This window comes from Camelus bactrianus, chromosome 8 (genome assembly GCF_048773025.1).
Source record: "Camelus bactrianus isolate YW-2024 breed Bactrian camel chromosome 8, ASM4877302v1, whole genome shotgun sequence".
NCBI lineage: Eukaryota > Metazoa > Chordata > Mammalia > Artiodactyla > Camelidae > Camelus > Camelus bactrianus.
The window spans coordinates 26,474,949-26,499,853 of record NC_133546.1 but is presented as its reverse complement, the minus strand read 5'-3'; the positions used below and the strand labels follow the sequence as shown (position 1 = coordinate 26,499,853).

The window sequence follows — 24,905 nt, the reverse complement described above, 5'->3', positions numbered from 1 at the left end:
AGTTTATTTTAGTTTTTAATCTACCAGAGCATCTCTATTATTTACCTGATGAGCTTAATATATTTATACACAGAACGTAGTTGAATTATTTTTCATCTATTATCATATTTTCTGGTTTTTTTGCATGTGAAGTTAATCCATTTACATGTATTATGTTTACTGGAAATTTTGAAACTTGTTTTCTCTGGCTTACTTTATGCTCTTTTTTGTTCTACTCTTTCTATGTTTTGTTCTCCCTTGACTTTCTTTATATCCATTTAAGTATTTACTTGTTTTATTATTTTTGCCTTCTATTAGATGGGAATTTATACAGTCTATTTTTTTTTTTTTACTGTCTTTTAACAGTATCAGTAGTCCAGTAATCTTATTTACCAACTTAACAATATCTCACGTTAAGCATACCTTCACTCCTCTTTTAAACAATACAAGTCTAACTGCACTTTGCATCAACTTCCACTTAATTGAATTGCTAATTGAATTGCTCCCCCAATTTAATTGAATTGCTGAACAGCACAGCGAAATCTCCAGAGTGGAAATAAAGTAGACAACTTTCCCACCACTAGAGGGCAAGATGTATTTTCAAAATAATTTTTTATTTTATATATTACAAAATAATATTATTATTTACATTAGTTGTGAATTGACTTATTTATCCAATGACCAACTAAATTTTGTTTCAAGAAGGTGGCCGGCAGGGGAGGGTATAGCTCAGTGGTAGAGCACATGCTTAGCATGTACAAGGTCCTGACTTCAATCCCCAGTACTTCCATTAAAATAAACAATAAACAAACAAACAAACTTAATTACCTCTCCCCTGCAAAAAAAAAAAAAAAAGGTGGCCTGAAGACATACTTACCTCATTAGTGTTTCAAAATTCAACTAAATTAACAGAAGAAATACAAATGAAAATTAATTCAGAGCACTAAAAAGGAGTCTAGGATGCCAGAAGATTAAAACAGTGGAGAATTTCTGAACCATATAAAGGAGGCGTCACACTACAGTGTTAATTCTGTGGAGAGGTGGGATGGCAGGAGGAGGGGGATTTAAGGAGACTTAATTTTGTGTGTGTATGTTTGTGTTGTCTGAGTTTCTACAGAGAAGTGTATTCGTGTATTATTTGTGTAGAACAAAAGATTACATAGTTATTTATAAATAAGTGGGTTGGGGTAACTACCTCCAAGAGGCTGGGCACTAAGGGAGCTGCATGTGTTGCAGGAAACATATGCTCAAGCTGCCAACATTGTAGGAGCTGCGTGCGCTACAGGAACCTGTCACCACTCAGCTTCCGTAAGCACCTTTCTACAATAAATCAATGCTGTGTTTCTCTGTATTAAGGTACTGCTGTCCTTCTTACAAATGAAGTTCTCACCTTTCCCCTCAAATGGGCAGACACTGAGTCCTCTGAGTCGTTGCTGCCTATATTAATTAATCCTCAAATTCAGTCACCATCCCACTGAATATTCTGTTACCTAAAGCCTAACTGCAAAGTTACCCTGGGTAGTGAGTTACAGTGTGGCCTCAAAAAGATCCGTCCAAGTTCTAACCTGTAGTGCCTGTGAACATGACCTTATGTAAAAATGGGGTCTTTACATAAAAAAACAAATGTATCGTTATAAAAGGGGAAAGGGTGTGGGGGAGGAATAAATTAGGAGTTTGGGGTTAGCGGATACAAGCTACTGTATATAAAATAGATAAACAAAAAAGTGCTACTGTATAGCACAGGATATTTAATATCCTGTAATAAACCATAATGGAAAAGTATGAAAACGAATATTCATATGTATAACTGAATCACTGCTGTACACCAGAAACTGACACATTGTAAATCTACTATACTTCGATAAAAATTTTTTAAAAGAAATAGTCTTTAGAGATGTAATTAAATTAAGGATCCTGAGATGGAATTATCCTGGATTTAAAGTGGGTCCTAAATCCAATGACTGGCATCCCTTATAAGAGAAAGATGAGGGGGCTTTGAGACACAGAGACACACAGAGGAGAAGACAATATGAAGATGGAGGCAGGGATTGGAGTGATGTGTCATAAACCAAGGAATGTCAAGGATCCCCAGGCAGTTGGTCACCAGAAGCTGGGAGAAAGACATGGAACACATTCTTACACAGAGCTTCCAAAAGAAACCAACCCTCTCAGTACCTTGATTTCAAAATCCAGGCTTCCAGAACTGTGGGAGAACAAATTTCTACTATTCGAATCCACCAAGTTTGCATTACTTGGTTATAGCAGCCCCAGGAGACTACCATAATTTTTGACAACTTGAGTATAAAATAAAAATGGGAAGGAGAGAAAGGAAGAAAATGATAAGTAAGTACAAATAAACACATAGTTAAAATAAGTCAGTGGAGAATATACAAAGATGCCGCAGTCCTTGTTTCTGTAATTGTTCACAAAACCGTAATGAATATCGATGGCTTCCATTTTCCTCTGCCCTTTCTGTATTTCCCCTGCTCTCAGCCAGGACCTCAGCTGGTTGGGATTCTTTGCTTGGTGAAATGACTCAAATCTTCATTTCTGAAGGTTCTGAGTCATCAAGAATCCTACCTTTTATTTATGGCTGCTTTAATTTTTCATTAACCTTAGTATTAGACATGGAAGACTAAGAGGATCCCCGGAGAATCTTCTGGGTCCCAGGCTGCCCTCCTTGCCTCCGTTGTGTAGAATAAGTGAGCCAATTTCTCCTTGGTAGTCAGAATCAATCACTCCAGCCAGCAGATTACCCCAATTTTGCTTTTTGTTTCAGTGATACAAGGAACCCCAAATGAGCAGTTGGCAGCTTCAACTTCCTGTTTAGTGGAACCATTGCATTTCCTGAAGGAAGCATTCTCCCCTTGGGGACTAAGATCTCTACACCAGCAGCAGTCAGAGTTTTTAGGTAAGGGAAGAAAAATTCTGAGAGCGGAATATTAGGCGAAACTGTGAGAAGAGGCACTCCCAACCCACACTTTGATTCAAATGTGCTCTGGCTCTGGGAGAGAGTATCACATAATGGCCTCTGATTCAGAATGCATCCGGTAAAACAGAATGGCGTTCTTCTGGGGTGTTGCCCCCTAGTTGGACTGTAACTGAGTCTTCAGTAAGTCATTTCACCGTTCAGTTAAGCCAGCTGCTTCCAAGTGCTGGTGTATGTAGTCAGTTAATTTCATAGGCATGGACCTATCGCTACACTTCCTATGTTGGGAAGTGAGTACTCTGATCAGATGCAGTGTTGGGTGTAATTCACTGACAAGAAATAAACCACTTTGTGAGTTCACAGATTGTGGTGCTGACAGAAATATTAGGAGTAGCTGAGGCCAATCTATTTCCAAAACGTGTAATTATTCCAATGAGGATGAATCTTTGCTCCCTCAGTGATGGACAAGGTCCAATGTAATCAACCTGCCAGATGGTTGGTTCATCACTCTGAGGACCGGGGCAATATCAGGAACTCAGTGTTGTACTCTGCTCTTGACAAATTAGGCACTTGGCAGAAGCATCAGCAAGGTGAGCCCTCATATGGGGAAATCCAAGTTGTTGAGCACATGCGCAGCCTACATGCCTACTGCCACGACCACTTGGTTCCTGTGTCTTTGAGCAAGCACTGGGGTGGCTGGGCAAGGAGGCTGCTGATATCACAGAGTGTGCCATTCTGTCCACCTGATTATTAAGAGTCTACTCTACAGTAGATATGTTTAGTGTGCATTCGAATAGGACACAAATATCTTTTTTAAAAAAACAAAAATTTATTTTAAATATATACATTTGTATTGACATGTAGTTGATTTACACTGTTGTATTAGCTTCTGATTGAGTTAAACATATATGAATATTCTTTTTCAGTACAGGCTACTACAAGCCACTGAATATAGTTCCCTGTGCTACACAGCAGGACCTTGTTGTTTATCTGTTCTGTACAGAGTGGTTGGTATCTGCCAGTTCCAAACTCCCAATTTATCCCTCCCCCCTTTCCCCGCTGGTAACAATAAGTTTGTTTCCTATGTCTGTGAGTCTATTTCTGGTTTGTAAATAAGTCCATTTGTATCATCTTTTTAAGATTCCACATATAAGTGATATCATATTATATTTGGACATTTGGATATCAGAACACAAATATCTTCACAGTTTGTGCCCATTTCGAGAAATCCATTCATGTATTTCCCCACTCTTCCTTGTCACCAATCTTCCAATCCCATTCCATCTAGAAAACCCACTGGCGACTGCCCATTCTGGTCCTCCCTCACTCCAGACATGACGGGCAAACAAATATACTGTTCGAATTTATGCCCACTTGGAAGATTTTCCTTCACTGCCGACTGCCCTTCAGACCCCTGCATGGGGCTAGGGAAGCTACCTGTGTGGCAGGAGATGGATTCTAGAAAAGCCTTCCATGCTTCAGATGCCTGTCAGGGAAGCACACTAGAACCAGGAAGCAAAACCTTCTCCTACTTCAAAGTCCCTCCAGCGCTTTCTACTGTTAAACATCGTGAGAGCTAGCAAAAGAAGAATACTTAAAGGGCCAAGATCCACCCTCACAGAACAGGCCGAGAGTGGGAATCTGGAACTGAGAACAACAACACAGTCACAGTGCAGATCCTGTATGGTTGCCCTAGCTTAGCTCGGAGACCCACTCCTTTGTCAATCACTGTGGCTACTGCGCCTCCCATCTGACTCACCTTAAACGGGAGGCAGGCAAAGAGTCGAAGTAGTTTTCCCAAATAGGAGGGAAGAGTACTCTTCTCAGAAGGAGAGAGGAGTTCTGGGCTGACAACACAATAAGTGTACCCTTCATATCCCACTTGGCTGTTCAGTGTGTACACACACACACACATACACACTGTTTTCTCCATAGCTATACTTTCTCCTAACGTAAAGCAATGATCCCATATGCAAATAAAAATGTGTTCAATCCTTATTCAGTGGGAGGAGAAAACTCAAAGTCACATCCAGGCCAAATTCAGAATCTTTGAGTGTAGTCAATCTTGATCAGGTCCAGATGTAACTAAATGATGAATGATAAGTTTTCCCTCAATGCACGGATATACAATAAAGGAGGTGGGGGTGGGATAACAAAAACTAACGAGAAAGGACAAGAAGGAGACGCACTATGCAGTGGTGGTGAGCACATACCATATCCTGTTGGACAAGAGTAAGAAGGGTAAGAAGGACCTCCCTTCCCCAGCAGAGAACTGAGATCATTGGTGAGCCAATCAAAGCGCCAACATTTACTTTATTTATTATCCTCAAAGACCCGACCTTAGAGGAGTAGTGAGAAGGAATCTCCAGGGACTGCCTGGGCAATGGAAGTCATCTTTCTACAGATATGGAGACTGGGACATTGCCTTTGAGACAGCAACACACCAGCAGATGACTTTTGCCAGGCTGAGGACTTTCTGGCAGTACCTTCAAACTTACTTGGCTACTAGTCAGTGTCACTTGGGGGAAATCTATTAGCTTGTTATCAGAAATCTCATTGAGACCTAAGCTTTGAATATGGACTCTGCCCTTCCTGCATCTATCTCTTGCCAGGAAACTGGCCTGGCAACTCTATCAATCTCCCTAGATCTTAGTTCACTGTCTGTGCCACAGACTCTGAGAGCAGAGGGAGGGAACAGCTGGGATCATAAAGCCAGGTTACCCTATCAGACTCTGTCCTCTCAGCTGAACACACCTCGACTGGCATAATGGGGGGAATTACCTTTCTCAATTGGTAAGAGTGTGCACAGCAGGAGATATTGGAGAAGAATCGTGAGAAATGAGGATTCCCTGACTCTACTGCTCTTCTGGGACTCTGCATTCCTAGTTAGTGTGTTAACTTTACAAGAGGCAGACAATTCAGCTTTTCAATTGGCTGAGTAGATACTGGTCCCTTTCAGTACAGGATTACCCAACCGCTGGCAAAAAGCACGCCTCTTCACAACGCTGTTTCAGTACTGCCCCACTATCGCATGTCCCTTTCTGAAAGGTCATGTTGGACCACAGTTTTTCCCTCTCAAAGCACTAAGGGAGACAAGCAGTAGCCAACATATTCCAATTGTCTGATTTTTTTTTTAACCAAATTCATGAAGCTGGAGCCTTAGGGGGCATAACTCTATGGTGAAGGATCCATTTTTTGTGTATTTATTTTTAGTTACCAGCCCAACACAGACAAACGCTTTCTTAACTATCAAAACTGAATTGTTTAGAAGCCACAGTGATGTCAGATTACTGAAAGTTTCAAAATGCTCCTCTTGATTTCTGTACCTATTTCACTGCTGCTGACCAGTACAGTTTACAGACTGGCTTTGGTCTATATATCGCATTTTAAGTAGCATGGATCTAACTGAGAAAGCTTACTATTCTCTCAGCCTAGGTGTCAATTTCTGTACCAATCGAGTCTTGGTTCAAAACAGACACTATATATATTCAATAAGGAATAATATTATAACCTTAGCTGGCACGAATAATGGAGCCCATGATAAGACCTATGAAGCCCCTGGGCTTTATTTCATTGTCTTACTTCTTTCATCTTGAAGTGAATTCCTTGGTCAGAGAAATGATGTTTGAGCTAATGTGATAATGTATAAGCATTCAATAATAATAATAATACAAAAATTCTATGGAGAATGGTGCCTGCAGCAAAATCAAATCCAATGCCAGAATGGAGAATTACTGTAATGAGATAAATCATTGACTAATCGGTGACAAAAGGGGAGTAGAGTGCAAAGTAACAAGCTCAATACCAGGTATCTTGCCAGTCTCCTCATAAAGACCTGAGTCACTCTAAAATTGGCTTTTCATCAGTGGCAGCAATCATTGGAATAGAGCCTTTCCCCTGCTATTCCCTTGGTAAATCAGACTATGTCACTCTACAGATTAAAACCCTTCACTTCCCCTAGCACTTGAAGGAAAATCCAAACTCCCTTCTACTTGGCCCAAAAGGCACTGAAAAGTTCCAGGCCTTAGTTTCTCTCTCATCTCAGATGCTCTTCCCCTTGCTCTGATCATGATGCCCCATCCGCTAGCGCTCCAGCACAGCTGGTACAGAAATTGAAACAAAATGAAACTTCCATAATTCTGCAGTGCTTTTCAATGCTCAAATACTTTGCTTTAACAGAGCGGGAAGAAAAAGATCAAGAGGCGTCCTTGGAGACTCCGTAAGTAGTGAAATACCCAAATGGTCGCCTATTCCCAAATTCCCCCAGAAGTCAGCTTATGTCCTTTCTTTCAAAAGGACTGTGGCGTTACCATTTTTCATGCATAAGATTCACACCAATCAGAGTCCGGGCACCCAGGAGCCCGCCTCATGGCCTTTTATTAAATCAGAGCTGCCCATTGGCTTCATCCAGGACCAGAGGTTTCTGACTGCAGCCCAGCTCTGGAGCAGAGGCCTGCGCTGGCCTGGGAGTGGGGCTCCGGGGGCGCTGCGGGGTTCCGCGCTGCCTGGAGCTCCCGGGGCCGTTATTCGGGTCTCGCTCCAGCAGGCAGCGCCTCTTGGATCACCCCTCAAGGGGTCCCGAGAGCACCCGCGGACCCCAGCGCGTCGGTTCAAACTGGCGAGTGTGCGCCCCTCGGGGTCCCCCGGGTCATTCCAAGGCTACTGGGGCGCAGAGCGGCAGAAGGGTCTCGGTCCCCAGGCACCCAGCTTCCACGTGAGCCCCAGCCTGCAGCAGCCCTTTCCCACCTCCCATCCTTTTTGGATCCGGCTACGCGGCGTAAAAGCCTGTGAAGTGCCTCCCGGCTCCCAAGGCAGAGTCCGACCGCAAACCCAAGTTGAGTAAGGAATATCGACGGGACACGCGACAGAAGTGTGACCTACACTCCCTGCCTTTTCTGTCTCTGTCTCTGTCTCTCTCTTCATCCTATCAATCTATCCGTGTATCCATTCTTTCATCTCCTATCGCTATTAGGACTACGGTTACAATTCCTTAATGAGAGCTTTATCGCGAAGGCATAAATTAACGCGTTTATTTTAACCGAAAAAGCGAAGCAGGACTTTTTTCAGACAGAAAACATCTTCGTTAGAATCAGCTTCGCTAATTATGTTGAATGGCGAACCTTTTCTACAAATTGAATGAGCTAACGAGAAAGTTCTAAGGTTCTGGGGGAAAAAAAGTCTGTGTATAATATGCTGTACGCCAGAAATAACGTGTTCACGTTTAGCTACCAGCTAAAAATGCACAAGGGATATACAGTTCTTTCGAAATCTTTTTAGGCGATTCTCAAGCAAAAAACGTCTATCCTAATCATACCTTTCCCCCACTACCCCCAACAAGCTAAGCACTTCGGCAGGCGGGGCCCGACCTGGGCAACCAGGAAGGAGGAAGGGAAAGTGGGGGAAGGGGCGGGGGAAAGTGAGGGAGCAGCGAGAGCCGGAAGTGGGTGGCTAGCGAGGAATCCAGAGGGGCCCTGTCCGGCGGCGCTCTAGCCTCCGCACGCCGTCTCTATGCTCCCCCGCGTCTTGTCTATTTATTGTCGCGGGGAAGCGGCGGCCGCCCTGTACCCGGAACAACAAAGCACGAAAGACTGAGCCCGGGCCTTGGGGGCTCCTAGCAACGGGCCGGGGCGGGAGTTCCATGGAGACTGGGGAGCGCGCCCGCCTCATCATCATCCTTGTCCTCCAGCTTATCCTTCGCGTCCGCCGCAACCGGCAGCAGCGCTGCCGCCGCGTCCTCTGCCGCCGCCCACTCTTCCCACGGTAACTCCGTCGGCGACCCTGGGCAGGGGGAGCGCGGGCGGCCGGGCGGCCTGAGTGCCGGGTGCGGGGCGTCTGGGCGCGGGGCGGGCGTGTGCGGAGCCGGGGCCGCTCTGCGGGCGGGGTGTGCGGGGGCGGATGCCTGGAGGAGAGGCGCTCAGATGCGGGGAATCGGTCCGGGGGCCGAGGGAGGGTCCAGTTCTTGGGAGGACAGGGTGTTATTTGGGGATCTCATCAGGGATAACGGGGTGGGGGTGGGGCGTCACTGCCTGGGAGCGTTATCCAGTGGGGTGTGGGATAAGAAAAGAGGTGTATTTTTCCTGTTAGCCACCACTGCGAAAGACGGAAGGGAGATTGCCCATCTGTCTCTGTGGAGCCCTCACCCAGGGGAAGAGAAATCGTGCAGAGATGCTAGGGGTCCGTCGCTTCCCAGGAAACTTGCAGCTGCCTCTGCCGCGGCTGGAATGCTCCCAAATAGCACCTTCATCGGTTCCTGGTTCTGGCAATGCCAACAGCCTCGCCTTATTTTATTATTGGTAGCAGAAAAATTAGGCTTGATGAAGAAGGATGAGGAACTGAGAAAGATAAAATGAATTGTAGATAGGGCTAAGGAGGATTGAGAGTCGGGATATGCTCTGAGTGATAGCCAGTAAGAGCCCTAAAAGTGAATTTAATTGGGAATGACGATTTTTAAAACTCCTTCCGCCGAGATGTGCATCTGCGGGCTATGTCAGTGTGCTCATTGTAATAGGATTCAGACTGCAGCCAATCCACATCTGTGAGCTCTCTGACTGCATCTGTCACCTGCAGTTCCAAAGCGACACTGGCAGTTAACCAGCGTGGGCTTGTGAATTTAGGGTCAAGAACAGTGCCTTAAAATTGGCTCAGGGAAAGAAAAGGAAACAAAGCTTGGTGTGGTTTTTGTGTGGAGAAATAATGACAGATTCCCTGGGGAAATTGAGAAAAGGGAAATATGAGAAGGTTCAGCTATTCTAACATAATCTGCAGTCTCTTTGAAAGTTTGAGAAAATGGCAATTCATTCACATTGAGAAAGGACTTTTATCTCTATGCGGTTTGAGGAATTATTTGCAGTTGGTATGTCCGGTTACATACTCATCAGTTTATGATCTCTCTTTAAGCTTTACATCACTAACTGCTTAATGGTTTTATGCTTTCCAAAACCATTCCAGGACAATAAATGAGGTTTTCCTGTGATGTACTGAAATGGCCACATTACATACTACAGTAATACCATTTTCTGTCCAGTGGGGAAAAAGCTCCTTATATAAAGTTGAAGATTAAAGATGAAAATAAAGCTGATAAATTGCAGAATCAATTATGTCAACCACGGTTTCTGTTTGTCCTTTACCTTTTTCACTAAGCCTGGCTTGTCTGAAACAAAAAGGTGTCATCCTTGTTCCCAGCCCCCTCTTTTTGTACTCTGCCCTCAAAATCCGTCTCAGAAACTGTAGCGATCTGCTGCTATGTGCTCTTGACTGGTTGACTGAAGCCAGAATACAGTTTATGACTCACTAAATTAAGGTTCAGCATCTCTTGTTAAAGGAATTTCATATATGTGCAAAGAGGTGGACAGTTTCCTTTAACAAAGATGGGAAGTGTAAACACTGGAAAACTTAAAATTGCATTTTAAGCCTCTTAAGAAGAAAAACCTGATACTGTCATCTTTAGGTTAATGAATCAAGGACTGTTGCTTCATCTTTTCATATAGCTGTACTTCTGTGAAGGATATACTGGAAGATGACCACATTTGAGGCTGTTGGATGTTGAGTCCCAGGATTTTCTTAGTGCATCTGAGACTTAGTGAATTCCCTCAGTCTCAAAGCTGCCATCACAGTCAACGTCACCTAGATCTTATTTGCTGCTGCCTCTGTCCCTTATCCCTTCCATATTTGGGGGAGGGGGGTGTTTCAGCCCTAATTTCCACCTTTTTTAACAATCCCTGTTTTCCCTGCTCTCTGCTCCAACACTCCCAACATTTTGTGTTGTCTTAGTTCCTCTCCTTAATCACATGCCAATCAAAAATGATCTTTTTTTGGTGGGAGGGTATAGCTCAGGAGTAGAGTGTGTGCTTAGCATGTATGAGGTCCTGGGTTCAATCCCCAGTACCTCCATATAAATAAATAAATAAATAAATACCCAATTACCCCCCCCCAATAAAGTTTAAAATGTTGTTTTTCTGTTATTTGTTCTATTTCTGTTTCTGTGGAGTTTTTCAACATACGTCCTTGGCCTGTGTATCCTTTTTATTAAGTGTTACTTTGTCTGTTGCATTTTCCCTCTGTATCCCTCCCCTTTATTTGGAGAACTGGCGAGGTCGTATCAGATGTTCTGTGTTCATTCCGAATCACTGTTGGCTGTGCAGTGATGTGTGCCTGATGTGGAGGCTCAAGACCGTATTGAAGAAAGGCGTGTAAAAATGTTGCAACTTTTTGAAGTGAAAGATGTTTTAGAAGTCCAAGTGGTGATACTGTAATTGGAGATGTAGTCACTTTTTTAAAGAGTATTGTAAGACTGCTGTGTGTTTTTCATTGAACCTTAGATTTTCATAATTCTTACTCTAAAACACTTTTCTTAACACCTGTCTTTTCTGATCATTTTGCATCTTAATATTTGACTGAAATTAAATTTTGCCGAATTAGAACAAGTTTTTTTTTTAATGGAGGCAGCGGGGATTGAACCCAGGACCTCGTGCATACCAAGCACGCACTCTTCCACTGAGCTATGCCTCCCACCCCAGAGGGAACAATGTAAGTGTGTCCCACAGTTTTTTTTGTGTGTGTAGAAAACTCTGAAATAAAAATTTTTTGTCAATGTATACATATATAGAATGTGCAGAATTTGCTATAAAGTAGAATGGATACATACCAAATACACAGCTGAATATTTTTTCCAGAGTATTATTTCTTATCATGGATGTGGCACATTATTTAAAAATTAGCAAGTATTGTATAATCTGGTTGAGTGGGTGTCAGTGCTGTTTTTAGGTGAAGGAGGCCCGTAATTACCTGGTGACTGATTTCCTTCTGTTGCATCATAAACCATGTGATGACTTATTATTGCTATGAAAAATAAAGTTTGAATTGAGAGTAGAATGTTCCCATAATGGCTGAAAATCTGTAATGCTTTGAAAGTTTGGCTGTTATTATGAATTAATAAATAAAGATTTCCTGAAATTTCCACCCATATTTGTTTCCCCTTTAATATGCCTGGTGCCACAACAGGTGTGCCAAGCTGATGAAAGGTATTTCTCTTCAGGTGCTTTTTGTGCACTTGTAGATAGCAGAGAAGTGACATACATGGTTACCAAAATGTGACAAATAAATTTGAATTTTAAACCTGCTATTACACACTGCGTAGTGCTACAGTGGTTGGTCATCGTATCTGCTAAATTAGCAGTTTCTTGAGCATCAGGACTGTAAGTCACCATCATACTGTATATTCATGTTTTGTGTGTGTGTGTGTGTGTATTTTGAAGATTAACATGAAAGGATATTTATCTTTTTTCAAAAAAATTTCTTTCACTTCAGGGACTTATCTAGTGGATAAGGGGAACCTTTGGGCATCGAATCTAATTAGGAGTCTAATTCTTGGTGCCTAAAATTAACTTTTTACTGGCTGTAAGTTTTCTCAAACATGATTATGTTTGTTTTTTTTTTTAAACCAATTCAAATAATAAAAATAATGCTTTACTGCCTTGAGTAGATACAGTATCTGTTCTTGTCACATAATTACCACTTTGGATAATTTCAAAAGGGTGAAAGAGTGTATGCATATCTGAGGTCTTTTCAGGCCTTCTAGACAAATTTGATTTCTGTGTTGTGACACAATCCATCTTTTAGAAGAGAAATGGAGTGTGTGCGTGTGTACAGTGAAAAAGCAAGACTCCATAAGTATGTCATTCATGGTAAGGAGTCAGGTCCTATCAAAAATTGTACTCATCTGATCTTGTGACTAAAGGGTGATAAAATTCACGGTTTGGTTTAAATGGCTTGTTTTGTGACGGGAATCATGCTGCTAGGGACCCCATTAAATGTTAAAAAACACACTAAGATCAATTCTGGGAAAGCTCAAATCAGCCTTCTTGTAAGGAATCAGTAATGAAACTGTCTAAAATTTCACCCAAAAATTGCAGCACAAAACTTTGGCTGGTGACTCTGACCATGCAACATTCATCCAACAAGAAAGACAGAAAATCGGGTTGTGTTAAGGACAGTCTTCTCAGGACATGTATGGATGGCTCCTGTTACTGTCGTATTTACCTTTATAGACATCTGTCTATAGATGCTGGCCCATGATATGTTTTTGCATTTTAACTCACTGAGAATTCACAACATTTTGAAAGAAGTCAAAATTTGTCTTTATTAATTAAGTGGTTCCCAAGAAATAGGCATTAGCCTTTCTCCTCCTGATAAATTATAAGTATTTTCATATCAAAATCAGTTACGCTTTCTTGGAATTAAGGTTAGTGTAGCACTTAAGAGCATGGACTCTGGGGGGAGGGAGCAGCTCAGTGGTAGAGTGTGTGCTTAGCATGCACGAGGTCCTGGCTTCAGTCCCCAGTACCTCCATTAAAATAAATAAATAACCCTAATTACCACCCGCAAACACACACACACACACACACACACAATTTAAAAAGAAAAAAAGAAAAAGATAAGAGCATGGACTCTGGATACAAGCTGCCTGTGTTGAGCATGGTAGCTTTGTTGCTTACTAGCTGGTTATGGCCTTGAGCAGGTTTTTTCACTGCCTTCGTTCCCCAGTTTCCTCATCTACAAAATGGAGTTAATATTAGTACCACCTCATTGGGTTGCTGTCAGAAGTAAGCATAAAGCACTTGAAACAAAGTTCTGCAGAGTTAGCAGCAAAACTGCTAGCTGGCGCTAATCGCAGTGATATGAAGTAGCACGTTAAAGGTGAACCCTTAGACCACTTGAATACTTTGTTTCCTTCATTTGGAGGCTATTAAAACATTGAAATTCTTTGTGATCACTGACTGTTGGACTCAACTCTGCTGTTAGGTCTTGAGAGCGGGGAAGCGCTTTTTGTTTTAATTCTGAATTGTCACACGGGCATCTGGTTATCATGGCAGATGGACTCAGTAACAAGAGACGTCTCTGTTCGTTGGAAAAGGAAGGCCAACAAAGCCTGGTCTGGCGCCATGTTGCAGCTATTCAAACGCTATTTCCCTGCGGACTCGGCTGCTTGTTTAGCTGTATGGTACTTCTGAATAAAAGGAATAGCCCCTGATGGTTTCATTTAGCAGAATTAGTCTTTTTTTAGAAGACACTATTTATTACTTGTATAACCTTAGGTGATGGTAAACTTGAAACTTAATTGGTGTCATTGTCAAGCCATTTAACTTGAGTTTTCTATGTCACTGTAAACCTGCTCTACATAGTAGCGTCCTCGTAATTTTAGAGGTAGCTGAATCTGCTGCTCTGCACCAATAATTCAAGGTTGCAAAATTATTTGATTATGGTACAGCTCACACCAAATACTGAGGCTATCTAATCAAGGAATAATCTGATAATTACATAGCTTTGTTTATTAGGCTGCTATTGAAATGGCTAACTTTTTAATGTTAAGTCCATGTGTTTTAGTTTAATTGTATGTTCCTTTGACACTGCTGACTAGAAAATAAAATATATCTGCTTAAGTATGTAAATCACAAATTCTTCTTTCCTATTTTGGCTAATATCTAGGTCTTTGTTTTTAGTTGAAATAATATTTTTATTAAACATATAGAAGTTTATATAAAACATTATTAAAAATATGTTTTGCTTTATATGTACAAGGGTAAAGTTTTATAACTCCTTCCATATTGTTTTGTCTTTATTTGTTTCAGCTGGCTTACCTTCCTTTCCCCACCCAAGAAGATTGGCAGATATGCTTGTATTTAGAGGTGTGGCTTTTGTTTTCCTGTTTAAAGAAAGTGACATGTAGTTGCTACTGTTGATTTCACTGAGAACTAATAATTACATCGGCTAGAGTAGATGTAGTATTGATATAATATTGTTAGCATAATTCCTGCAGCCATTGTGGATTCTAGATCTAAAATATTATTGAGATAAGCAAGGAAATGATCATGGCTGTTTCATGTATATACTTGCACATGTGTATATCCTTAATTTTAGATATTCTGAGAACTGTATTGGGAGATTTTTAGAAAAACTGGCTCTCTAGGTTGTCAGTACTATCGTCCAGAATAAAACCTGCATGTTTCATTCTAACCCATTGTTTGTGTTTCCCTGGTGTTCTTCACACCACCCTTTTTCAGGGACGGGTGTTGAAGAGGCTAAAGCCAGTGTGTAACCCAGAAGTGCAAAGCTGAAGATGGGCATTTGGCTTATAACTATGGCTAACACTTATAGGCTCTGTCCCTGTTTGAACTTCTGCTAAGATTCATGATGAACCTGAAGCTTTTGTGGAACAAGAACCTCTCTACTCTTCAATTTGCCAGATACTTTTGTTGAACCACAAAGCCTTTTTCTCACCTGCCTGTGGCTACAGTGAGCGTCTTGGGTGTCTCCATTTGCTTGTATGCATGTGCAGCCTAGTGAGTTTGTAGTGAGCATCCCTGAATTGCTCATGGGTTGACTACATCCCAGGATCTCTGCTAGTGGCAAGTTAGGTTGCTTGTAAGAGACACAGCCATGTTGAAGGCACAGTCACCAATTCATCAGCCCTTCCTCAACACAGACTTGGTGTGCTCATCTCAAAGGTGCCCCAGATTTCTTAACTCAGTTCTCTGTTCTTTTTTGTTGGTGGGGGAGGACCTGAGATAAAGGATATGACGTGGCTCAACAGTTCACAACTGATAAAAAAGAAACTATGAAAGATACTTTTATCATCCTCTCAGCAGCACATTGCTAATGTAAATGTTTAGAGAAAACCTTTTGCTGGCCAGTAATCTTGAAAATTCTGCTTCAACGCATAGGGTAAACCCACTTGGGTAATTGTTTAATTTGTGTGTATGTTAAGAATGTGTGCCTTTTAATGAACTCTTTCTAGGCTTTTTTGTTTGGGGCCTGTTAAATTGGAAGAGATTCAAATGTCTCAAACTGTATCCTTGACTTAATTTGTCTTGTGTTATATCCTCACTCTCACTTTGTAAAGACAGGCATAATGGCTTTAGTATTAAACCCTGTTCACTAGATGGCTGATGTGCTGAAAGTCAATGACAGGGTAGCCAGTCTGTAACCAGCTGTCATGCAATGAACTCAGGATATGGATGAGTTAGGACCCTTGCAGGTGAAATGGAGAGTGTAACTTAGGGCAAAAAGAAGGGAATATATATCAAAAGTGCTTAGGGTTTGTATGTGTGTTTTAGTTAAAATAAGTCTTCCCTTACGTCAGAATCGTATTACATTTCTGTATTTGTGAGAGTACCTGGAACTCAGTTGCCCTGTAGGATTTGAGGGTCTGAACTAAGACCAATAATGACTTGCTAGGTGCAGGAGCACCAAGTGGAACTTGTCAGAAAGTGAAATGAGATAGTAGGACGCCGTTAGAGAACTTGAGTGGGCTGGGGCTACTAAGAGTCTTACTGTTACAGTGGAGGATGTCTGCTCTTCCCACTGTTCCCCAACCCCACAGTTCTTTCAGTTGTTCTTATTCATTTAATTCAGCAACTGTTGATTGAGTTGATGACCATTTGCCCGCCACTAAGCCACATTGTAAAGACACATGTTTATATTAAACAGTTCTCTTCAAGGAGCATGGTGCCTACCATCCAGTAGACAGTTTTAATACAGTCAGTACCTTCACATTTGCTGTGCCCTCTGCTTGGGAGTGTCTTCTGTCAGTGTTCCCTGTGACTGGCTCCTTGTCCTTCAAGATCTCATTTTAAAAATAATTTCCCATCTCCAAGAAGTTAAGAAGCCTTCCTGGATGATTCTGAAGTTTTTCTTTTGTCATCTCATTTCCTGGAATGTAAGACATATCACATTGTCTAATTATTTTCATTGCTTGTCAATTTGTTGTCTGTTTCTTCCACTGAATACAACTGCCATGAGGGTTCTTTACCCCATCGTTTTATTCTGAACCGGTTCCCAGTGTCTGGCTGCAGTGGTACGTTCACGTTAGTTGCATACTAAATGAATGCACTTAAGAGTGAGAGTTTGTTAGTTGAAGGAGTGGGGAAGGGGCATCCTAGGCAGATAGAAAATCAGGAAAGGGTCTGGTATTGCAAGAGGAATGGTGAAAAGTTGCAACTGTTAAGGTGTGTTGGAAGTGGAAGTTTAGGTTACAAAAGGTAATTTGGAGACATGAAACTGACTGCATTCCAAGCCAAAAAAGTTGATTTTGTGCTGTCACAGTAAGAGAGCCAAGAGAGGTTGCTTAAGCAGGGGTGTGACACAATGAGGAAGACAGTTCTGGTAGCTTGTTTGGTAGACGGGCTAAATTGTGGAGGCTGCAAGCAGAGTTCCACTAGAAGGCTGTCGCCGTCTTGACATATGAAAGCCTCAAATAAAACACTGACTCTTGGGCTGCCAAAAAGAAGCGAGATGAAAAGTTACTGGGGTGTAGGAGAAAAAGAAGAGATGACAGATGATTCTGCAATTTCTGATTCAGATGTGTGAGTGTTGGGTGGTGGCTCTGTTAACTAAAATTAAGAATCTAGAGACAGCAAGTATTTCTGAGGGGATTAATTATGAATTGTGGATGTGTTGGTTTAATTGAATGAATATGCCTCACCGACAGGAAATGGATTCAGATCTCTGATAGGTCAGGATTGAAGTCAGAACCGTGAATTTACGATTAGCAGTTGAAGCTGGAAAGCTTAAAGAAGAGAAGGATTCAGGGCAGTGGTTTATTACCTTCCGGGATCTTAAACTCACTTGAGAATATGCAGAAAACAAGGGCCTTCTCAGGTACACATCTAAATTTGTGTTTCTGCGATTTCAAGGGGTTTTGCATCTTTGGAACCAATCGTTGAGCTTTTCAGGGGCCGTCATGGACTTCACTGAAGAATTTGATGATTTAAGGGGCTGACAGAGCAGTATTTGAGATGGGAGGAGAACCTGGGAAAGGAGCCTCAGAAGCCAAGGTTAGGGGATGGTGAGGAAGCATTTTGAGAATCGGGTTCCCAGTGCTGTGTGCTCTGGAGAGGTCCAGTAGGAGGAGGTGTCAGCCGTGACATTGGATTCAGCAGTGAGCCGTTCATTTCCAACATTTCCTGCCATGCAGAGGCAGGAGGCAGATTGTGACAGGTTAATGCATGAATCCGAGTTAAGGAAACAATGCATGGTAAACAGAGTGCAGAAATCTTGATGTTCTTTCTCTATGATAAACAGCCCTGATATGAGGCTATAACCCATTTTAAGGACTACTGAGAGGGAAATTCCATTATTTTGATGACCTTTTGTGGTGTTTCAGCCCAGTAGTTCTCAACTGACTGCACATTAGAACCAATTTGGAAATGTTTTTAAAATCAGGGCCCTACAAAGGTTAGTTAATCAATATCTTTGGGGCTCATGCCTCCTTATAGCTTTGATTTTGTTTGTTTTGGCTTTTTCTTAAGTTAAGAACCAGTGTTCCGATCAGAAAACTTCCTTATCGCTCTTGCTGTGTGTTCTATGTAAGAATACTTTCTTTTACTTGTACCTTTTTATCAGTTACTCAGTTTACTATTGTGCTGATTTTAAATCGGTATCCTTTAGTCCTTCTCACAGACCTTAGTTTCCAATTTTAAAAATTGTATGATTTTCTTCTTGTCTGTAGCCAAGTTCTACATATTTATCTTTTTTGAGTGACACAGCCCTCAATCAATGAAAGATCTGCCCATTTCTGAGTAAAACAAGAAATTCTTTATGGTGTTTACATGTGGAAAGAGTATTCACTCTGCAGTCCCATTTGTTTTCATTTAAGTATGTTGCATTTTTTACTAAGCAGTAGAAACTATTTTTTAACTAGAAAAGTGAACTCTGTTCACTATTTTCCAAGTAGCTAATTTCATAACCTCATGTTCTTTTCTTTTTAAAGGACAGCTAAACATGACCTAGACCTTAAACAGGTTGTCTACATAAGAGCAGACATTTTATATGAAGGGTAAACCTATAAAAGCAGTTAAAAGGAATCTGTCGTAATAGGAAATGCCACCTGTTGTGTGTTCACCTTGCAGTGCTTTCTCTTGATTCAGTTCTTGATAAGCAGTTAGCAGTTCAAGTTTGAACCCTGCATTCGTACCCTTGAAATAAAAATCAGAGTACAGAGAAATTTGAACTTTATGCATGCCAACCCTGACACCACCCACAAGCTGAAAGAGGGTATATTCAGTTTGGTAGTGACCCAATGAATTAACTTTAATACTTGCAAAGAAAGTAATAGTCTTTTAAAAATTATGCTGTATTATAAGCATCAGCTTAATGGCTAAACTAGTCTCACAAATTGTAGTTAGTCATGATGCGTAACTTAGAACAAATATTAGGATTCTCTGTAAAGAGATAAACTTGGTGGTTTTTAAAATGATAGCTCATAATATGGGAAAATACACATTTAAGAGCTGCTGGGGAAAACTGAGGCCTTGCACTTGAAAAGAGCATGATAAATTTACACTTTAAATAAAAGAATATGATAAGCAGTTGTGTTGCAACTTAATATTCAACTTTCCTGTTTTGGCAGGTACTCAGCTAAATAAAAATCAGCAAAATACCAGTTTTGTAATTTGCAGTAGACTTGGTCAGATTCTTTCTTGTCCCCGTCTCTTCCCAACGCGCATCCCTCCCATCCAACCCTCCCACCTCCAAAAAAAAAAACCCACACAATCAACAACTACCTTTTATTGGTTTGTAATCGTTTGGTTATTATTGGAGATTTTTTAAAAATTCACTGTTGAATTTAGATGTTTTTAAAATAATTTTATTTACCAGATACCTCAAAATTGTATTCTTTATTTTTATCCCTTGCTTTTAGACTTGAAGCAACATGTTCTGTTTTTGTGTTACAAAGCTGGAGGCCCAGGACCACAAGGAATAACTGAAAATCCTTTCCATTTTTGAACATTTCTCTATCCATGGAAGATGAAAGAAGGAGATAATAACAGTAGCAATGAGAATGGCCAAATTTGAATGTTGACCATGTCCAAGCACGGTGCTAAGGGCTTTGCATGAAATTTTAGTTTGCCCAACACCGTGGTAGATGCTGTTATGGGCCTTACCTTGCTTTACAGCCGTGCACATTGAGGCCCAAAGGCGTTGAATAACTTGCCCCAGGTCAGATGACCGGTTAGGGTTAGAGTCTGGATGTAATCCAAGTAATCTGCTCCAGAGCCTGAGCTCGTAAATTTGTATGTGTGTGTGTGCGTGTGTGTAGATAGTGCTTTTTAATAATCTCAAGCTAACAGTTAAGCGCGCACAGACATTTTATTGAATGTGTTTCATGCCTTGGGAACCATGCCGAGACTTGGGTACAAAAATGAGTAAGATCCGATCCTGCGTCTGAGGTGTTTATTGTCTTCCAGGGAGACACACACAAATACAAAGTGACTGTGCCGGGGGCGGGGAAGGGGGAGGCCTTTGGCGGTGCGCTCGGTGGCGTGGTCGGGAGTGTTCATCGGGGCAGTGGAGGCTCTGGCTCAGCCTTGGAGAGCAGATGTCTTAGTTCCTGTGATTTCTTATTTTACCCGTCGTGGTTTTAATTACCTTCTGTACGAGAGTTCCCACATTTTCACCTCTGATCTAGACCGAGGCCTGTCCTGAGGAGTGGACTCTATCTGATGGCCTGCTCTGTGTCTCCTCTTGGATGTCTCCCAGGTTCCTTCAGTTCAGCATGCCCAAAACTGAAGCCCTCTCCCCACCCCCACGCCACCCCCCTGCAGGCCTGCTCTCCCTCCAGTGTCCCTGTCTCAGTCAATAGTATTTTAGGCCACTGGCTTGAGTCATCCTCCATCTCCCTTTCCCCGTCCCCGTATCAGTCCCAAAGCTCTGTTCGGTGTGTCTGCTAAAAATCCTCTCTTCTGTCTGCTTCTTTCCATCCTCATCCACCTGGCCCCGCTGCCGTCACCTCTTCCCAGGACTGTGCTGTCACCTCTCCCCAGGACTGCTGCACAGGACCCTGACTGAGTTTTCTGCCCCTCTTACCTTGCAGCCCACTCTGCTGTTCCAGAAGTGGCAGTGGTCAATTTTCACTAAAGGCACATACGTTATGTCACGTCTGGCTTCTCTTTGGCCCACCACTGCTCTTGGGGAGCACATGAAAATCCTCCACGTGTCCTGGAAGGCATGGTTGAACCTCCCTTCGTCTCCAGCTGGATCTGGTGCCACTCTGGCCAGGCCGCCCACTTCACCTCACATCTGAATCTTCACTCTAAACTCCCCTCGGGGCTGAGGGCTCCTGTTTTCCCTCTGCGGGTCTTGGTGCCTGCTGGATCCGCACCCCCTGGACGGGGCCTGACGCTTCGGTTTCCATTTCATCGTTTGAGAACTGATTGAAGGAGGGTGGTGCCAAGCTGGAGAACAAGTCGGAGTGAACCGGGTGTAGAAGTAGGGGCTGATCATTTCTAGCAGAAGGAATAGCACAGTCAGGCAGCAGGCTGCTTCTCCTCCACATATATGAGCGCTTAGAAGTCAGTGAGACATCTCAGAGGGAAAATGGGCAAAGGAGGTGAGGCAGTTCACATAGGATAAATACAAGTATTTAGTAATATTCGAAAAGTTCACTTTCCTTAGTATTCAAGGGAAATCAATTCAGTATTCCTATTTTCCATATCTCAGGTTGAAGATTTTTACAAAATCCTTTGTTCAGATACAACAGTGTATGCATGTGATCCCAATCTTGTCTAATATGCACAGATAAATACATGGATTTAGCCAACCTCCAAACTTGTGCCTATGTGAGCATAGAACAACAACAGTAATTATCACTGTGGTGGGGTTATGGGTGAGTTTTTTCTCTAAATATTTCTTACATAATCAGAAAAATGACATGCCATCTTTAAAACTCACATGTTGACTGTTTATTTGAAATACTAAGAAATCTATGTAAAATAAATTTTCTTTTACATAATAAGGGATCTTTGTGCCAGATTTCCCATCTTTGAATTTAAATTCCTACACTTCAAGTTGTATTCAGTAAAATACTTTTTTCTCGTATAATAGTACATTAGTTAAAATTAATCTTAATGATAGCATTGGCTAATATATTACTTTTATGGAGCATATTATAATGAGGTACTCATTAATCCCTCAAATCAGTCATATGGTGAGTAAATAGTGTTGTTTGTATTTTGCAAATAAGGGTAGGAACAGTTCAGAGCTGGTCCCCATCACATAGCTTCCATTAAGGTCCACATCTTACATCCAAGTTTTCTTACTTTATAGATACACTTTAGTACATGTTAAAATAGTGAAATTCTTAAGCTGAGTACTGTTTAAACATTATTACTATGGAATAAGCATTAGATTATGTATTCTTAAGTTGCAAAATACTTCACTTTTTCTACTGGAACTTTTTTATGACAGTGTAAACCACTGACATATCTTTCCTTAAGCCCTCATTCAGAAAATCAGCATCATTCAGATCTTCCTGCACCACCTTTTAGGCACCATTACGAATATTTTTATTGACTGAAACATAAAATACATTCTTCTTTATTATTTCTCAAATAGATAGTTGCTGGCAACCCTCACAGTTGTTATTAAAAAAAAAAAACAGTGTCTTTGTAATTCTCTTAATATTGATTTTTTAAAGTTGTAATAACCATTTTGATGCCAGTTGTTTACATGACTACCACCTACTTACCAGTCTTCAGAATTGGTATTTAGATTGAGTCAGGGATAGAAGGTGGAGACATATGAAATGAAGATAGTTTAACTTTCTATTTAACTTAATGTAATGATGGTTTTGTACATCAACTACTTTAGCTTTTGCTTAAGCATTTCTTAACTGTTTTATTTAATACAAGTGGAATAATATATAATCCTTTCCTTCAAAGTATACAAGGGGGTTTTTGGCCAGGCATACTGTTAGTAACTTTTTCTTTATATGGCTAGAAACACAAAAATGCCAACACCAAGGACTGGCTCCCAGTGTATAAGCTGCTGGGCTGTGCACAGAAATGTCTTCATGATGTGATGTCACCATGCCAGACAAAGATGTTGCAGTTTCGGTCACCTGCCTGTGCTGTCGCCCCGTAGTACATCTAACTTTCTTCCTTTGCTACCCACTTGAACACAAATGTTTGTTGAAGGGAGAGTGGGAAGTTCAGAACTGGGCTGTTCATTTAACTAAAGGAACACAATTCTAGTTCTAGTATTAAAATTGCAATTCAGTATACAATTTCTAAATTTGTAGTATGTCTTCATCTGAAATGTTGGAATCCTGGAATCTGAAAATTAGATGGGATCTAAGACACCATCTAGTCGCATCTTCCACCTACCAAAAGTCTCAGCCTGGAGCATTCCTCACTTGGTTAATTATCCTGTCCTACCTCCCTTTTTTTTGACACTTGCCTTCTGTGGAGCCTGCTGCTTTGCAGGTTTTCGGTTTTTGGTGTGGCTTTGTGAGGTCTGCTTCCCTGTGACTTTCATTGGATCTTTCAGTTTCCTTTTTATTCAGACATTTGAGAACTACTGTCTTTCTTGCGCTAAATGTCCTGAGACTTTCCTCACACAACTATTTTTATATCTTTTGCCATCCTACTTTCCTCTGGGTATCTGGATATCGGTGCCCTCTTTAAACGATAAGGTCAGGGTATTCTAGATGTTTTAATAGCAGAGAAGCTAGTACTTCCTTTGCTCTGAATACTTGTATTTAATCTTTTTTTTTAAGTAATGTAATTAAAACCCATGTTGTCTTAGTGTGACCTATTGTGAAGAAAATGTTTTTCATTTTAAACAACTCTTTAAAGTTATTATGGAAATTTTCAAACAGAAATGTAGGGAGAACTGTGTAATGAACACCCACATATCCTTTCGCCTAGATTTAATGATTGTTAAGACCCACTCTCCAGATCTATTCTGTGTTCAGAATAGATTGTCCATATTTGTTTGGTTCCTATGGCAGGATTCCAGATATTGAGGGAATTATCTGAAACTATCCAAATCTATCCATTACAGAGTTCAGATGGTGAAAAATTCCTGTATCCTAAAGTGAATTACAGACATGACATTGCCCACCCCCTGAATATTTCAATATATATGTCTAAAAAATAAGCATAATCATCTACATAGCCATTCTATTATTTCACCAAGCAGAATTAACAGTAATTTCCTAGTATCATCTTATCACACTCAAATTTCCTCTTACAGCTGTTCTGTTCAAACCAAGAGCCAGTCAAGGACCATGATATACAGATGCTTTATTCACTTTAATAAAAATGTGAGCTTTACATGTATTAGCATTACATTTTATTTTATTGATATTGCCCCACTGGGCTAGCCTAGGACTCTGGGAACTTTTTCTTAAAGGACCAGACAGTAACTCATTTTAGCCTTACGGGTCCTTTAGGCTTTGTGACACTACTCAGTACTCAGCTCTGCCACATAGCCATTACATAAACACATGAAAACACATGAGCATGGCTATGTTTCAGTAAATTTTTTGTTTTTTTTTTTACAGAACAAACAGGCCCTGGCCCATTGATTGTAGTTTGCCAACCTCTGCTTAACTTGTTAGGATCTCTGTTTTTTCTATCTGTTAATGTGACTATTCTCAAAAGGTTTGTTTATGTCAATTCGAAAAATACTATCTGGTTACAATATTCTGCTACCTGTGAACCTGTATTAGACCTAATAGCCACCATTTAATGAACACATGTTGTGTGCTATGTACTTGACGTAATCATGTTTAATACTTAAAAGCACCCTGGGAGATGGAGTGATATTATCACCAATTTTCAGAAGAGAAAGTTAAGACTTACAGAAGGGAGGTAACTTCCCAGTGTCTCATACCTAAATATAAACACTAGGTCAGCGCCCCCTTTTGTAAGGTTTATGCAGATGTGCAAGAACACCCTCTTTCTACAAGACAGAATGTTAGCTTTTCTCCATCTTGGTCACAGGCATGTGTTAAGAGTCTGTGACGCAGTCTGTTGGAATCAGGAGCACAGAATGTCTATTTCCTACACTGCTATTTTGGGAGCTTTATAAAGAATATGAGGTTAGTTTGGATGGCATGTCTTATTTGTAGCATGAATGATCTCTAGGAGACCACCTGGGTTCACACTGTGTTTGCAAATTGGTCTATATCCAGTCTCCCCCCACCCCCACCATTTCT

The 24,905-nt window shown here is 41.2% G+C and overlaps 1 protein-coding gene and 1 non-coding gene across 2 annotated transcripts in view; one reads left to right on the top strand and one right to left on the bottom strand.

Annotated features, from left to right (window-relative positions):
• Positions 1-7,775: 7,775 nt before the first annotated feature.
• TBPL1 (TATA-box binding protein like 1) overlaps positions 7,776-24,905 on the top strand; it is a 29,970-nt gene continuing 12,840 nt past the window's right edge. The window contains exon 1 of the mRNA XM_074368325.1: positions 7,776-8,668. The gene's annotated coding sequence lies outside the window, so the exon portion shown is untranslated. The remainder of the gene's footprint in view (positions 8,669-24,905) is intronic.
• TRNAT-GGU (transfer RNA threonine (anticodon GGU)) lies at positions 11,345-11,416 on the bottom strand. The gene has a single exon. It is a non-coding gene; the product is annotated as a tRNA-Thr (tRNA).